Raw genomic sequence first — 17,290 nt, 5'->3', positions numbered from 1 at the left:
TCTGTGGGGGTTGATTGCCTGTTGGTGATCCAAGCCTCATTCTCTTTTTACCATTCTTGTGGAGGCAATTCGTTGGTTCCCTTTTTGCTTCAGTGGAGTATACAAGATTATTGCTAGGACTGAGTGATAAAACACATTCAACCTAGCAGAAAAGCTAACACATAAAGTCTCCATAAACTGTGAATAATATTGTTATTAATATTATCAGTGTTATCATTAAGCCAAAAATTCACCTGATTTAATCCAATTAAATAAGCCTTACAAGTTCTAGTATGTGAGATTCCTCATCTCCTGGGTCAATTAGGAGTTATATTGTAAGAGTGTCAACATAAAGATAGATAGATTTTAATAATGCAGCATGTTGGAAAGTGTGACTTCAAATGTTCTATATTGGTGGCTTTGTGTGAGAATCAGCCAGCATTTGGTCTGACTTTTAGGTCTTCAGTTCTTTCCAATTTTAGGGAAAAAAGAGGAGGCTTTGCAACAGTTTTAACTACATGTATTTGCTGATTTAAAGTGAAGCTGTTCTCTAAGGGACATTTTCTTTGTAATCGAAAAGAGAAACAAGTCATATTGTGTAATTCCCTTCTTTAGACTATAAAAACAATTCACGCTAAAACCATGTCATTTGAAGTCATATTTTCTCACAACCCACTAACAGTGTACCCACAATAAACCAGATAATCAAATTATTCTCCATCAAAAGGAAGCAGAAATTAGTAGTCTGAATGATCTTGGGACCATTATACCTGAATTCATGAGAAATCAAATGCTGACTACCTCTGACAACAGCTCATAAACTTCTCTGATGCCCATTTATTCAATATACAGATTTGATGAGAGTCATTCAACATAGGTTTTATTGTACACATAAGATAAAGAAAAAATTAGTCATCTTACAAATAATGAAACTATCACTAAATAACAATGAAATAGATTCATTTGAGATAAGGTATGTGTTGTGTATTGAATTGTGTCCCTGAAAATTTGGTATGTTGAAGTGCTAGCCCTCAATATCCTGGTGTTTGGAGTTGGGACATTTGGCTTATATTTAAATTTAGATAATATCACGAGGACAGGAAAAACAGAAAATGGAAAGTTATCATTAGAATGTATTTTCTCTGGGAGTCTGCATTTCAGTTTTCTAAGTGTTTAATGCCCTTGACCACCATTAAAGAACAAGGTTCTTTACTCACTTCCAAACATCATCAGCACAGGGACAAATGCTTAGCTAAACTCACATCTATCATTCCGGTTGGTACATATGGTAATTTTCTCTAAATTGGCTGGTTTTCTCAGGCTACTGTATCATCCTGAGATATTAAGTTTTTAAATTGGCTCTTCCCACCTCTTTTAAAGTTAGATGGCTGATTGCTGTCACATAATTTAATGATGTAGCCCAATCTATACAATGACTGTGTAACATGGGCAGGATAATTGTAGATGAATTGCATGCCATTAATCAGTTGGCTTTTTGTTCTTACATGTCCCATTGCTTATCATTCAAGGAAGGAAATTGTCTTTTGACAGGGGTCCCATTGCAGCCTTTTTTACTGTCCAATAACATCAAGGCTGAAATTTCAAAAGATAAATGAGGATGATATAAGTAGAGTGGGACTTAGTTAAAAGGCCTGTTTTTATATGAACAGTTTTTGGAGAATTTAGAAATTTATTTATATTATTGAGAGCTGATATATTTTAAAAATACAGAAATATTTAAAATAGATGGTCTTATTGGAGCTAAACCAATTTATGCAAGGATAGTTACCCTTTCCTGATAAAGGATGAAACCACAAAATTCTAAGTCTCAGTGAGAATACCCCTATCCTTCCACCCTCCACAAACAATATTGACAAAGGAATCTTTACTCAAGGGACACCCTAGACTCTCTACTCACTACAGCTATCCTATACCCCCTCAGAGGTAAAAGCATGTCTTTTTAAAAAATTTTTGTACCACCATAGCCTCGCTCAGTTTTTAACATTTATAACATGCTCAGTTAATGTCTCTTGAACATTTATAACATGCTCAGTTAATGTCTCTTGAACTAATCCAATCCATTAAGCTTTGGTAAAGTTATCTTTACAAATAAGGAATTATTAGCAGGGAAATAAATCAATATGAGATTTCTGGTGGAAGAGACAACCCAGTTAAGAAAATGGGAACATTTCCAATTGTGCACAAGGAGCTTTTAGCAGTCTGAATGCAAGGTAAAGGCTCTACTGGTGGGGTTATTGTTTCATTTTACTTAATTTAAGGACAATAACAAAATGAAGTGATATTAAATAGAATAGGCAAGAAGTTATATTTACATACATAAATGTACCTGTATGCTATGTGCTTCTTTTATGTTAACTTTAAACTTCATGAGTTAGAATTCTGAATGAATCACTTAAGTAAATTATTCCTCTAATGTGTCTCAATGCAGGAACGAGGAAAGGAGATAGACTTTGCTTCTCTCTTAGACAGATTTTCTTGATACTCTACCAGATGTTCTTGAATGCACTTTCTTTTCCTCTGTTCTGAATATTTCTTACTTGTGTCCTCTGGGATAAAAATGTTTCTACGGGAATGACTTTAAATCAGGAAAGCTTGTTTCTTGATAGTAACTGGAAGGCACTGGGAATAGTCTGATGGTTCCTAATTGTCATGGAAGCAAAGTTAAAAATCTAAAGGCAAATTTTGTTATGAAGTTATTTCAGTATTAAAATATTATTCACATCGCTTAGAAAATGGTTCAACAAACAACAACTTAAAATTTTATCATTTGTTCTCTGAAAATAAAACTTTTTAGATAGAAACAGCAAAAAATAATAAAACTATTTCTCTCTGCTTTCTCCAACTGCATCATCACCTTCACAAATCTTTGCGTACTCATAACTCCTATTGCTTTCTCTTAAAACCTTCATTCTTGTATAAGCTATAAGATGGCGCCCCTTGATGAAAAGCAGATGTTTTTGTTGTTTCTTTTTTATTTTAGGAGTGTTTGGATTTTTTTCAGTACAATGCATAATATTAACCCTCTTTAATAAGCAAGAACATAGCCATGGCACTTAAGTGAAAACAGGGAGAAAGGCTGGCACAAGCTTACAAGGAAAGCTTCATCAAACACCAGGACATATGAATGTGTAAGAATGAATGATCAGAAGTGGGCTTTAAATCAATTTTATCTCCACTGTTTTAACATCAAGAAGAGTTGTTAGTTATAAACCAATTGTTATGCAACTTAATGAACTAATTAGGAAAATCAGTTGCAATAATAGTATTGGTACAAACTGATCTGAATATAAAAAGTAGAATTAGAATTCTAATACCAAACTTTTCCAACTAGAAAGGCTACATAGTAATGCTGTGTAGATGTGTTCTTTGTAAAAGTAATCCTAGGTGGTTCTTCATTTACTAAATTTGATTTCTAAATGCGTTGCTCTGTTTTTGTGATACCCCACACTATTTTCCCTGTGATATTTTTGCTGTGTGTATGCCTGTTTTAAGATCTGTCAGAATGATCTAGTTAATCTCTTCAATAACACTGCATAAACTGGTTTCAGTATAATTTTTCCTATTCCTTTGCTTTATTCCATGAATGAATGGCTCTTACTCAGAGATATAAAATATCAAGACCACTCTGCTTAGAGACCACACTTGGACTGGGAAAAGTACTACAACTGCTTCCTTGAATCACAGAGTTGCCATATACCTGAACACATTCACAAATAACAGAGAAAAGTGATCTGAATATTGTTTAGACCATTTTCAATGAAGAATTTTCCAAAGATGGAATCATAAACTCCAGAAGATATATGCTAGCTGTCACTTCTATCTTTTGTTCCCTAAGTTATGATTTTTAATATGAATGAAATATTTTCCTCAGAGGTGACTGGGTAATTGTTTTGATAGTTACATAATTTTATATCTTAGTGATGAAATATTTATGCATGTAATTCAAGTTATCTGTTATAAAGGGAAACTATTTAACCATAGTGGACTAATGGTACATAGGGAAAATGGGTGTCAAAGGAAATTTATTATATCTTCCAAGTACTGCTTTCTGCGATAAAATACAATTTGTATGATTGTGAAGTAGCATTGTTTATTTTTCCAGTCAAAAAGTCACTGTCAAAAGTATGTTTGAGGAGGGAAAAATAGCCTTAAAACAAATGTATCACAGAGAATATCTAGGTTGTTAAAAAAAGAAAAAAAAAAACCTAGGGCAGCATGTTAAAAATGAACATTTCCAATACAATTTGTCACCCATGCATAAATCTTGCTGACATTTTCAGTCACTTTAATAGCCTGCCCATTTTATAAATCAGTATGAACTTGCACAGTTGCAAAAAGTGTGTATTTTGAACATCTCATTTGCATACTTTACCAAAAGCCAATGAGGCAGGGGGAACAGCACTGGTGATCATAATACGTGTTTGGGGAAAGGCAGAGAGATCACTAATGGCTTTGCCTTTAGGGATTTCTGTACTCCATAGGGGACGAAAATGAGAAATATTTTTCAAACAGCAGGGGTAAAGGTTTTAAAACTAGAAACACATGGAGTGATAAAGATGTTAGTGCCACAGGGCGCATAGCAGGAAAAATTTACAATGTAAAAACTGTAATTTCAGCATTAGGAAGTAATAATCGTGTTTCATCATTGTTATTAAAGCATGACCCTTAAAGTCACATAAATTAGATATAAGTTTCAAGAGAAGTTTATTAATCTTTGGGAGGAAAATATTAGGAAAGTTTATTATCAGATAAGATTTTCAAGGAGAGATGCATTCTTTTGAGTGTGTGTGTGTGTGTGTGTGTGTGTGTGTGTGTGTGTGTGTGTTTTCTCAGGGAAGTCTATCATTCCAAAGAGTAAATAAAACTTTACTCCCTACTAGCCAATGGGTACAAATATTGCCTACAGATAGTTCTTATTCTTTTAAATTAGCAATGGGAAGAGAGAATGTGATGCACAGAGAATGATATACTTGTCTTGAATAAAGTATTAAATGGAAACTAGACCTTATTTTTAACACGAAATGTTTCTCAGAGGACATTCATGGCAAACCAATGTTGCTAATATAGTCATTAAATTAGTAAAGGGTTTTGGGTTTCTTAGGATATTACAAAATATATGTAAAACATGAAGTTTTATTAGTAGCGCTCTAGCAAAATGTAGTGAAAAATTGTAACTAGACAAGAAAAAGACCCAGAAATTATCAGTAGGTATTGATGATAAATAACCATTTAAGTATATGAGGAAAGTTTTTGACGGTGAATATGGTAATTTATAATTAAATATTAAGTTTATGGGTGAAATATTACTTTTACCAATCAAGAGTTCTCTGAAAAGTTTGTATTTAGAAGTTATAAACTTACTCTATATTTTTATATAGTTATATACAGTGCAATCTTGATAATTTAAATAGAAAAAAGTCTTATTCTTAGAAAATTCTCGATATTCCTCTAATATTTTATTTTAAAGTCTAAGAAATAATACGATTTGTACAAATGATTTATAAAAATGACTTTAAGACCTCAAACACTCCAAAAATACATTATAAAGTAAGACAAAGTAAATTTTAATTAGTACAAAGTCAGAAATGTATATTTTTATGTAGACAGAAAATTGTTTAACAAAAATGTAAGACAATATAAAAACAAAACAACTTTATTTTCTATTTTACTCCCTACTAGCCAATAGGTACATAGTCAAATTTATCATTCATGTTTTTAAAGACTATTTTTTAGTTGTAGATGGGCACAATACCTTTATTTTATTTACATAGGTGGTGCTGTGGATCAAAACCAGTACCCAATACATGCAAAACAAGCACTCCAGCACTGAGCCACAATCCCTTCCCATTTTTATCATTTTATACACAGAATTCTTTATGAGAATGCATATACATGTAAAACATTTTACAATTTTTATTTTATACTTGATATTATGGAAAAATATCTTTTTAAAATCTGTGGCAATATTACTTTTTGGAACATACAACAAATGATCTATAGATCTTCAAAGTGTGACCATGTAAAACGCACACAGAATTTGATAGAATGAAAATTCAGGATCATTTAAAATTAGATTAATTAAATGCAAAGAACTTCCAATAAGATATTAAGCTTGTGTAATAGACCTCATCTTAATAATGTCTGCTGCTGATTTATTTAATAACTCTTTCTTGTTCATAGATATTGCTTATATTGTTGTTATGAATAATGATTTTAAACATTCTGTGATATATTAAAAAGTCTTCCAAATTGACTAAAGTGATATTTATCCTCTTTAAAAGGCAATAGCTATGGATAGTAGGAAGTTGACTGGAAGTCTCTATTCCACTGAAGAATTATAAATAAATGGTTTTAATTGCATTTATTTTAATTTGCTGCAAGGAAAACATAAAAACTTGATATAGAAAATTCATGGAAACAACAGAGAGAAACCAGAAGGACTAAGAAAATAACCAGTATACTCAAAATCTTTTTAACTAGAAATCATATAAATATAGGAACTAAGTTGTAGAGGAAAGAAATAGAGTGAGACAAAGTTGTTAGAATTTTCAAAAGAAAATCACAATCTATATAGTACACATCTACTTAGAAAGAGAAAGGGAGTAGAAAAAAATCAGGAGGATTACAGTCAAACAATTGAAAGAACTATGCTATCAATGGAAAAATTAATCGTAACTTAATCTTCATATTTGAAGAACACACAGAGTCTATAAATAGCAAGAGTAGAGTAAATTCACTCTTTTGCTCATTTTTAAGGTACATGGAACTATAAAATTAACAGAAATAATCAAAATCACATTTTGGGTTTTAAAAACAAGTGGGATGGTTTTAGCTTGAAAATGTTTTCTTTATGTTGTTTTTCTCATTGGTCATAACTTTTCTGTTTAACACATCAAATTTATCTTGTTTTAATGAAATTCATTCTATGTAGCAAAGAGTGATAACTTCAGTTTGGTATTGTGTATGCCAATGAAAAATTCACTTTGTAGTATTTAATTACAAATCAAGAAAAAAATCTAATAGAGAGATATGTTTTTGAGTATTAGTTTTTGGTAGGTTATGCTCAGTAAGAAGTAATCATCACATTTATACATTTCTTATATTACATGTCAATTATAGGAAGGCTCTATTGGTCACTGGAGAATGAATTGCAATGTATATTCTTTCAAAGGGAATGGGGATGCTCTAGGAAGAATAAAAATTTTTATAACTGTTACTACAATTATCAAATTTGTCTCATTGCTCAGCTTTGAAATGAGAACATCTAACTACAGGCCTACATGTTTCTTTGTTTCTGTAACTTTTACATTTTACCAAAAGTTTTATTCTATTTCTAAAATGGGGTGAGGGAAGGTGGGAGTTATAGTTGGATCAGCATCAGGGAAATCAGAGCAGTGCTGATAGTTTCATTAACAAAACAACTAGACAGGGTAAATCCAAGCAGTCTCTAAGTGGAGAGGGAAGATGTTCAGAATCACTTTGTTCTCAAATGGGAAAGTTCACTATAGAGAGAGATGTTGCTGTTTGTAAGGAAGTCTAACTGGTACCCAGAATAATCTATGTTATTTTTCTTCCATGTTTATGAAATTGTACTTGAGATGAACGGCCCAGCCAGACAATTCAGCGTCCCACTTCCTGTTCTGTTAACTTGGGCCACGTGACTAACCTGTCTTTCGTGGAAGATGTGTGGGTATGATATTTGTCACTAACTTAAAAATTCCCATGTGTACTCCATCTACTTCTCACAACCCTTCCCCTCAGGTGAAAAATGGTGAAGTTCTGCTTCTAAAAGCCACCTGCTGATGATGGACAAGGTACTGTCAACCTGTCAACCTATGTCTACCTCTCCTGGTCCCAGGTTCTCCCAGGTCCTGTCCTGAACTGTAACACAAAAGAGAAAGACAATTCTATAGTATTTTACACACCAATGCATGGGATCAACATATTTCAGTGGTTTAAACTCTTCCTAATACTCTATTTCCAATACATTTTCTTCTTAGCCATCAGAGGTACATTCTACAAAACATGCCTTTTCTCTGCTTCTTCACTGCTCAGATAACTTTGGTAAATTGCTGTTGCTTACAGAATATAATTAAAACTCTTTCCTTCCAAAGCCCATATCAAATTCCCTACATTTCTGCAATTTCCCTGCCATACATTCATTCTATATATAACAGGCTTGCTTAATTTCTCAAATTCTGTGCAATTTTCAGCTTCTATGACTTTGATTATTTTATTCTCTTTTTCCATAACACACCTCATATTTTTGAAAACCTAGTGGTTCTCTAAATGTGGCATATCCTGCATATATGGTGCTCAAAATCCAAACATTAAGAATTAGTGACAATAAGAAAAATATTTTAAAAATACATTTATTATGGTGTTCATTCTATATCATAGTAAAGTATAATTTTTCTGCACAAGTTCATCTAACCCTAAAATACAACAGTTTCTTCTTCATCTAAGTAGTCTACATACATAATAGGACTTTCAACAAGAATTGTGTCTTTGAATATTTTGTAGAAATAAGTTTGAAAATTGATTAGGACATTGATAAAAATGGGTAGGTTCTATTATCTAAAAGTAGTACTTTGTCTTAGAAATTCAGTTAAATCTCTAAGTCAAAATAATTAGACAGAAATCACACACACACACACACACACACACACACACATACAAAGACATTCATTCATAAAATTCAGATCCTTCTGCTCTTGTTGGATAAATTAGTCTGAATTAACAAGTGAAAATTTGATTATAGAGTATTTTGCCTTTAATTCAGAGATCTTATAAAAAGTGGTAAAACTTCCTAAAACATAGAACCCATATCAAGAGTGATATAAACATTGGTAGGTAAGGTCACCAGTAGGCTTAGCAAGATATATTAGGGTACCATCTTGAATTTTCACTACCATTTAGATTTTGCTGGAACAAGATATTGCTTTTTTAAAAAATAATTAAACACTTTCTGTTTTAAAGATTTCTTCCAAGATTCAAGTTGTCATATCATAAATATGTCATATCATATTTTGAGGCAAAAAGGGATGGGTTTTGGAGAGCTCTATAAATGAAAGGCAGAATTTATGTATTGAATTTTGGTGTTTCTATTACCATGTAAATTTCAATTTTCTAAGTTTAAGTCACATATCTTAATGACTTTAACAGTTCGTCTTTGGTCATAATAGATTTTGACATCAGAATTTATTTAAGATTTTGTCAAAGTAAACCAAATTATCTTATGATTACTTATGGATATCAATTTTGTTTTTAAAATAATTTAAGTAATTATCTCAAATCCCGTTGAATTTTCAGTATCTCACTCTTACTTGTAAATATCTTTCAGGGCATTCATAATTTTTCCACAATCATACTTAAGTGAACAACAAAATATTTTAGAAGTGATGGTATTATTTTTTTGTATCATATTTGTGTTATGTGGTTGTAGAAGGCTATGGTAAAAAAATGAGTTGAAACTAAGGAGAAAAGAAAATTTACTTTTGAGAAATCTTTTTCAAGATATTCAAGTAACAAATTGTTACTAAAAACTGAAACTATTTTTATTACAATTGATTGCTTTGATACTAAGTAAAAGTAATAATATCATTTTCTGTAAGGTATTAACAAGATGTATTATATGTGATTTGCCAGAATTTTATTGAGAATATTTGCATCTATGTTCATCAGGGATATTGATCTGATAGCTTTGGTAATTCAGGAAAATAACAGTAATAACAATTTATAATTATTTAACTGTGATGGATTTTGAAAATTGAGAAAAGTTTTCCAATATGAAGTTCTGGCAATAAAGGAGTTCTCTGCCTCTTAAATTAAAGTTAGTAAAAAATAAAACAAGTCTTAAAGTGTATGAGGTTCAAGAACCAGCTGTCAACTGTGATCTGGATTACTATTCCTATTATTGGCTTTAGGTTATAGGAAGTCCTACTACTTTGGTTGATATCTCTGAATAAAGGCAAACTCTCTGTCATCAAATTCGCCCTAGTTATCTAGGACTAATTTATTAAAGAAAAATGAGCAGAAGGACCTGAATATCCAGGCTCTTCTAAGAATTCACAATGATTTTCTGATGTTAAGCACATTCATAGGCCATCAGCAGATGATTCTTTTGAGGAGTAAAAGCTGTACTTTTTGAATCATCACTGGAAAATATGCTATACAAATATTTGTGGAAACATTATATTTTCCATCTCTATTTTAACTGGTTTGTTAATTTTGTCATTGAAAATTTAACAAATGTATAATATATTGATAATTATCTTTACATAAAGAATAAAAGCACATATATAAATCTCAGTACCTTTTAAAAATCTAGGGGAAAAATATATTGCTCCTTTATCAATCAGCATCTTCAAAGGAAACAGATGTCTCATATAAATTAAGACTATTCAATTAATTAATAAACAGATTAATTTGAAAGAACAAGCAGTATTTAGGTAACTTGAAGTTGAGAAGAGGCATGCTAAACTCTGCCACCTTTAGGTCTGTCTGATGTAGCAGAGAGAGTGGTAACCAAATCCCAAGACATAGAGAAAGGGCTACTGCAGAAAAGAACATTCACAAAGACTAAAATACACAGTCCTCAGTGACCCTAGGTGACTCATATTTCACTTCCTTTTACTACCTAATTTCTAAAACTTAAACGACTGAAAAGCTCACTGAAGTGGTTCTGCAGGTGAGTCTCAAAGATGAGAGTGTAAAATGGTAAAGAGAAGGTGAGGAGAAACACACACACACACACACACACACACACACACACACAGTACACAATAATTATATCTTAGTTTTGGATAAGGGCTAGTCAGTGGAAGAGGTAGAATTCAAAACCAGATTTTTCTGACTCCAGAGCCTTTTCCACATTGCAGCAAAGTCTAACAAATAGCTTCTGCTCTCAAAGAACCCAAAGTATATTAAGAAGAAGCTAAATTACGGAGACAATGGCAATCCCTCAGCATTGCTACAAAAATGTCAGGTGGGTTGTTAAACCTATGGCCTTAGTTTTCCTTTTTCACTTCAAAGGTACACCAGATTTTTCATCATCGGTTTTCTTAGAATTGGCCCTGCATTCAGATGGAAATTTTAAGATACTGTCATAGAAGTCACAGAAGTGAAGCAGCTGCTTATTTAGAAATGTTGCCTAAAGTATTAAAACCAGGATTTTTAATCCCAAACCTTCTCTTTCTTCAGTGTTTGCCCGGAAAGTCTCCCCACTTTGGTGCACAGGAAATGCTGTTGGTGACTATAAATATTTTAATTGGGGCTCAGATGAAGTAGTACACACATATAAGCCTAGCATTTGCCGAGGCTGAGGTAGGAGGATTTCGAGTTCAAAGTCAGCCTCAGTAATTTAGCAAGGCTTTAAGCAACTCAGTGAGACCCTATTTTATAATAAAAAATAAAAATGGCTGGGTGTGTGTTTTAGTACCCCTGGTATGTATGGGTGTTGGTATATATTTGGGGATATTTTGGAGTGTCCTTTATTATTATTATTAATAATAATTATTATTATTATCATATGTAAATATACAGTTAGTATGAACATTATCTTTACTGTTCATACTTATACTTCCATTTTTCTAAGCGTGAATTTGTATCAAAAATATAAATCTTTTCAAATGGCAAAGTTTGAAATGATCAGAAATTACTTTGGAAAAGAGGAAGCCTGTTTTTTTCTTTCAGCCCTGCATATGTGGAAATATTCTATAAAACTTCAGTGTCAGCATCCAAACATTATAATGGATGCCACTGTGCATTCATAAAACCCCTTACATTATTCCATGGGATCATTTTCAATCGTTGTCACTGTGCTACAAAGGACAGCTTAATAACTCTGGTCTAAACTCCATGATTACATACACTCAGATGCTAATTTGATATAATTGAGTGTGCTCTTTTGTTGGATTCTACATTCAGTTTATGTTCAGAACTGTGAAGACTATATTTAGTAGTGGTTATCAAGGGTAGAATAAGCCCCACAGGTGCTCCCGTGAGAATCATGCCTCTAAGTCACCTTTTCCATTAACTGCTAACATTGTTAAGGGCTCACACAGCTGGTAAGGCAAGGAAAGAATTTTTTAGTTCCTTTCCTTGGGACAAGACTCATTTAATCCAAAGCTGATGTTCTTCTATTTCTATGGCACATCTGTTTGAGTGGCATAATGTGTGCACTTTTTTATTAAACATTTTCAGTTGTGTAAGAAAAGGTGTCTGGTAAATTCTTAGCCTTCTATATATCATTCAATTTCTAAGTCCTTGCAGATACAAGATTCAGGCACAGTTTATCATCAAAGCTGAAGAGTTAGAGTTCTGAACTTTATGTTAATTCTGAATGCTTTTATTTTTCCATTAATTTATATAGAATTACACAATTTCAGTCCTACATTTGTCTGCTATTTTGCTAACCTAACATGAGGTAACAATAAAACTTAATGTATTGCCAGTAATTGAATCATGTGTGTATAAGACATGGTTCAGGTTAAAGACATGATTTTTTTCAGGTTAAAGACAAAGATTTTTTTGGAAACATTTTAAGGTGTATTCTTTGGGGAAAGGTGTTTTTATCTTGGTGCAGGTTAAAAGCACATAGACATATTTAACAAAGATGGTAGGGTGTTTTAGATTATATTACTATTGCCAATCACTTTCCTCTAGTAAGAATAGTAAGTTCCCCGAGTTCATAGGCCTGGGATCAAGAAGCTGAGATATCTGTCCCAGGATTAGAGGAGGTGGATTTCCCAGACCAAGTAGAGATAGGGAAAATTTGCCCTTCTCAGACTTTTTGCTGTACTTGGGACCTCAGTGAATCAAATGATGTCCACTCAAATTGGGGAAGGCAATCTTACTTAGTATGCCATTTCAATGCCAACTTTTTATCCAAAGCACCTTACAGATATACCTAGAAATAATATTGTACTCTCTATCCAGTCATCTCTTAGTTCAAATTGTCATGTAAATTTAACCTTTACATCTTTCTAACAATACCAGATAAATGAAGGTGAATTGCTCTAGGTGGCATTTACTTCTGTGTCTCATCAATATGAGGTGTATCCAGGTGATTTAACTTGGCCAGTGGAAAAGAGACTGAAGTGCTGGCAGATGTGAGCAGACATTTATTGTTCATTAAGTGGCTTAGCGATTGTGTTTTTTCCTCTGCCTCCAGGACAGGGATAGAATGTTCCAGAAAGGAGCTGAGCCTTCAGTCTAGATCCTGTATTAAGGATTCAAGAATTAAAGAAGATCCACAGTGTCACACAACCAGCATTTAACAGGAGCAAGGCCTAAACCTCAGTTATCAAAAGATACTGAGCTTTGAAGGGATCACCTAGGAAAAAAACTGTTACATGAATCTGGGTTTTTTTTTTGGGGGGGGAATTAAGCATAGGAGAGGATAATAAAGGCTTTTCCCAGTAAAATTTTATGCCAAATAACTAGACATTAGATTACAGAAATATGACAGGTCATTTAATAGGCAAAGGGCTAATTAAATCAAAATATTCTCTCTGATTTCTTAATTTCAAGGTTTGGAATCATGGGGGGTTGTTTAAGTGAAGTACAAAGTGAGGTTTCATCCTTTCAACCTTGATAAAATCACTGCCCTGCTCAGAGCCATCAACACTGATAAACATGCCTCTCACTGGATTGGAATGCAACCATTTTTCTGTATCAGGAAACTTGTTTCTTCACTTTTCCTTTGTTTCTTCAAAATGGTACCAACTAATCTTTTTTTACTAATATTTTTAAATATTTATTTTTTTAGTTTTAGGTGGACATAATATCTTTATTTTATATTTATGTGGTACTGAGGATGGAGCCCAGTGCTTCATGCATGCTAGGTGAGCAATGTAGCACTGAGCCAAAACCCCAGCCCCAGCTAATCCTAAAATACTTTTGCTCTATGAGTTGTCCACCCAGGTTATTTTGGCATTTCAATTGCTCATGAATTTTTTAAGGCAGACTTCTTATTATTTCTACCTTTTGATAATGTGGTTTGGAATGAGGTTAGCTCATCCTCCATACCACACTTGACCCAAAGAGAACCTGGATAAAATATTCGTCTTCAAAACTAAAGATCCAAATTGTTCTATTGCAACATTACCCAAGAATTTACACTAGGAAAAATCGTCAGAGGCTTTTAAGGTGTCAGAAAGGGCAGGATCTGCATGGATAAATTATGAGGATTTCCTTCATCCTTTATTCCTCTTTTATTCCAAAAAGTATAGCCACTGGTTTACATTCCCTCTTGTTGAGCAGACTTTGAAACAAAAATTTCTAAAAACTTCCTAAGGATTTCATTTTTTAAAAAATTGATTTTACTTCCCAATTCCTCCATTTGTGTTTCTGAGTATGTTTTGACTTAACTTTCCATCTCAGGTATGTGTGCATTATCATACCAGCTCTTGTTTGACTAATTTTTTAGTATGCACATTTGTGACATTTTTATTGAAATTGAATTTCAATGTAAAAATATTATGTCATGCAATGTGATTTGCTTAAAAAATACTATTGTAATGCTATTCAGAAGCAAAGTGGTTTTAAATGTTCATAGGGAGATAATTTTCAAGATGCATTACCAAAATTGGGGGTTTTGTAAAAAATATGATTTAAGATGGTTATGATAATGCATGATTTATTATTTCTACCTGATAATAATGACATTAAATGTTATTGTAGCTTTTATTATATGCCAGGAATAATTCTAAGCTCTTTACATATGTTAATTCACTTAACTCTAAGAGAATCCCAAGAGTGCTACTATTGTTATGTCTATTTTATGAACAAGGAAACTTAAGCACAGATATATTAAGAAATTTGTCCCCTCAACACCATGGTGTATTTGTCAAATACAGAGACCCTCTTTAAAATATATATATATATATATATATATATATATATATGTAAAAAAAGCCAATATTAAAATTCTGATTACTATGCAAATATTCTCAGACTTCTATTAATGCACCACAAACTACAACACTTGGGAGTTTTTGTAGAGAAAATGTTATTAGTTGTATTTGGTATCCAGTCCCTAAACTAGCCCTTATTAAGTTTGGTATTGATATCAACCAAAATTGGTATTCACTTTCCAAATGATGTACAGTGTTTGTTATATTAAGTTATCTTAAGTTGCTGGGTGTTTTATTTATGAATCTTACTCCCTAAGTTAAGAGACCCTAAGAGACAGGGAGGATGATTTATTTATCTTACTGACTCTATATCATCAGTGCCTGTCTTAACAGCCTCTTAGAAGTGAAGACACCAACACAATACTTATGGAGGATCTTTTCTTCATTTGTTTGTTTCAGAGTCAATCTTAACATCTGGCATGATGGGATAGATCTTTATTTTTGTTTTCCATAAATAGACCAATCAAACAGTTATCATGATGCAATCTTCCAGTGCCTCAGAAAAGCCCCTTCTATAATATTCAAATTCTCTTAACATTTAGACAAATGTATATAAGTGTTACTATTTACTCAGGCCCAGTCTGAATTTTCTAGTCTCTTGCTTTTATAAAAAAAAAAAAAAAAAACTCAATTTTGAGCAAAGAAAATTCTATATAGTTTATTTTACTCCATCATCTCTATGGCAGTATTTTCTTTATTATTTTTTCAGTGCCTGCTCTACCCAGTTCTTCTCTATCAGATTTCTAGGTCCTCAACAGTGGTGGAAGTTACAAAGGTTTCAGAGTGCTTTACGTGTTGAAATATACTTAGTAGAACATACAAAAATCACTCAAAAGATGTTTGCAGTATTGAGTTGACATTTTCAATGAAAATTATTCCATGGAGAAAAGCATTTATCTAAACTCATTTGAAGGGAGTAGGTTTAGATTAATTGTAGAATTTTAAAAGTTAAATACTTATAAGTTAAATCAGAAATACTATTTAATACTTCACTATCAGTGGAGTGAAGAATTATGTTTTAGATAGTCATGTGTATACAAATATATTCATTACAAAATATTCTTGTTCCACATTTGGCCAAATTATTTTGATATGAAAGTAAATTTTTAAAAAAAATATAGTGTATAGTTTTTTATTTGTAATGAATAAAGATTACTGTAAGAATGATGTTCATGTAGAGAAAATTTTTTAAAAATAATATAATATTATTAATTTCATTGAAGATCAAGGAAGGAATATCAGTTTTTGTGAGTTAGCCCTGAATCCCAAACCAGAAAAAAAACAATGAATAGATTTTTGTTTTAAAGATAATAAAGTGATAAATGCATATAAAATAATTGATTATGGTTAATACATAAATAATCCTCAAACCTTAAGAAGACTGTATTAAACACATTTATACACTTATGAACACACGTGCACACAACCACATGCACACACACACACATGCTCAAAAGAGCAGAAGTACAAAATTGATTGTCATTGTCCAGCCCATGGAATAAATATTTGATGCTAGTACAAAAATGGTGCATAGAGAAGAGTCTGACAAGGGCTACAGCCTGGATTTTTTCTTTCTCATTGTTTGCAGATAGTAAAAGAAAGCCCATGGTGTGGGCAGATTCTGGAAATATTTTGTTATATTCTAGTATGATGATTGGTTTCAGGGATGCAAGATAACTTTAATTCCTAATACACAAGAAGAGTAGGGAAAGAGGAATTCTAGAGAAGTTGGTATTTGAAGACCAAGTGGCAGTGTGTTTCTGAGCTGTCAGTGAAGACTGTTGCATTATGATTGAGATGAAGGAATTCATTCTAAGAGTGTAATGTGCAGAGGGGAAGGTGAGTTATATACCTAGAAGGTAGTGAAGAGAAATTCTCAATAATTTTGCCTATGAGAATAAACTGCCATCACTTTAAAATATCTAGATACCTGGCACCTGCCACAAGACCAGTTAAATTATGTGGGACTTGGATTTTAAGAATTTTTCTCCCTCTTGTTATTTGGTTGGTTGGTTTTTGATTACCTGGTTTTGAGGTGTAATTTCCTGGTAATTCAATGGATGACTGAGACTAAGAATGACACTTCTACAGGGCCTTCAGGGCACCTGGGAATTTTGTGGAAATGCATATTTCAATTCACTAAACCAAAGGTGGGCTTGAGATTCTACATCTCTACTAAGTACTCAGGTACTTTATGTTCCTGTGCCACTTTGAGTCATAAGGCTCTACCCTATTGCCCTATAACCTACACTTATTCAGATATAGGAGAATAAAGAACACTTCTAAAAATTGGATAAATAATTCCAATATACGCTCACTTCACAACTAGGGTAACAAAGAAAGGACTTGGCCTTCTGCTATCAATGTGTTTT

This window comes from Ictidomys tridecemlineatus, chromosome 7, assembly GCF_052094955.1.
Source record: "Ictidomys tridecemlineatus isolate mIctTri1 chromosome 7, mIctTri1.hap1, whole genome shotgun sequence".
NCBI classification, from domain to species: domain Eukaryota; kingdom Metazoa; phylum Chordata; class Mammalia; order Rodentia; family Sciuridae; genus Ictidomys; species Ictidomys tridecemlineatus.
This window is presented reverse-complemented; position numbering follows the sequence as displayed.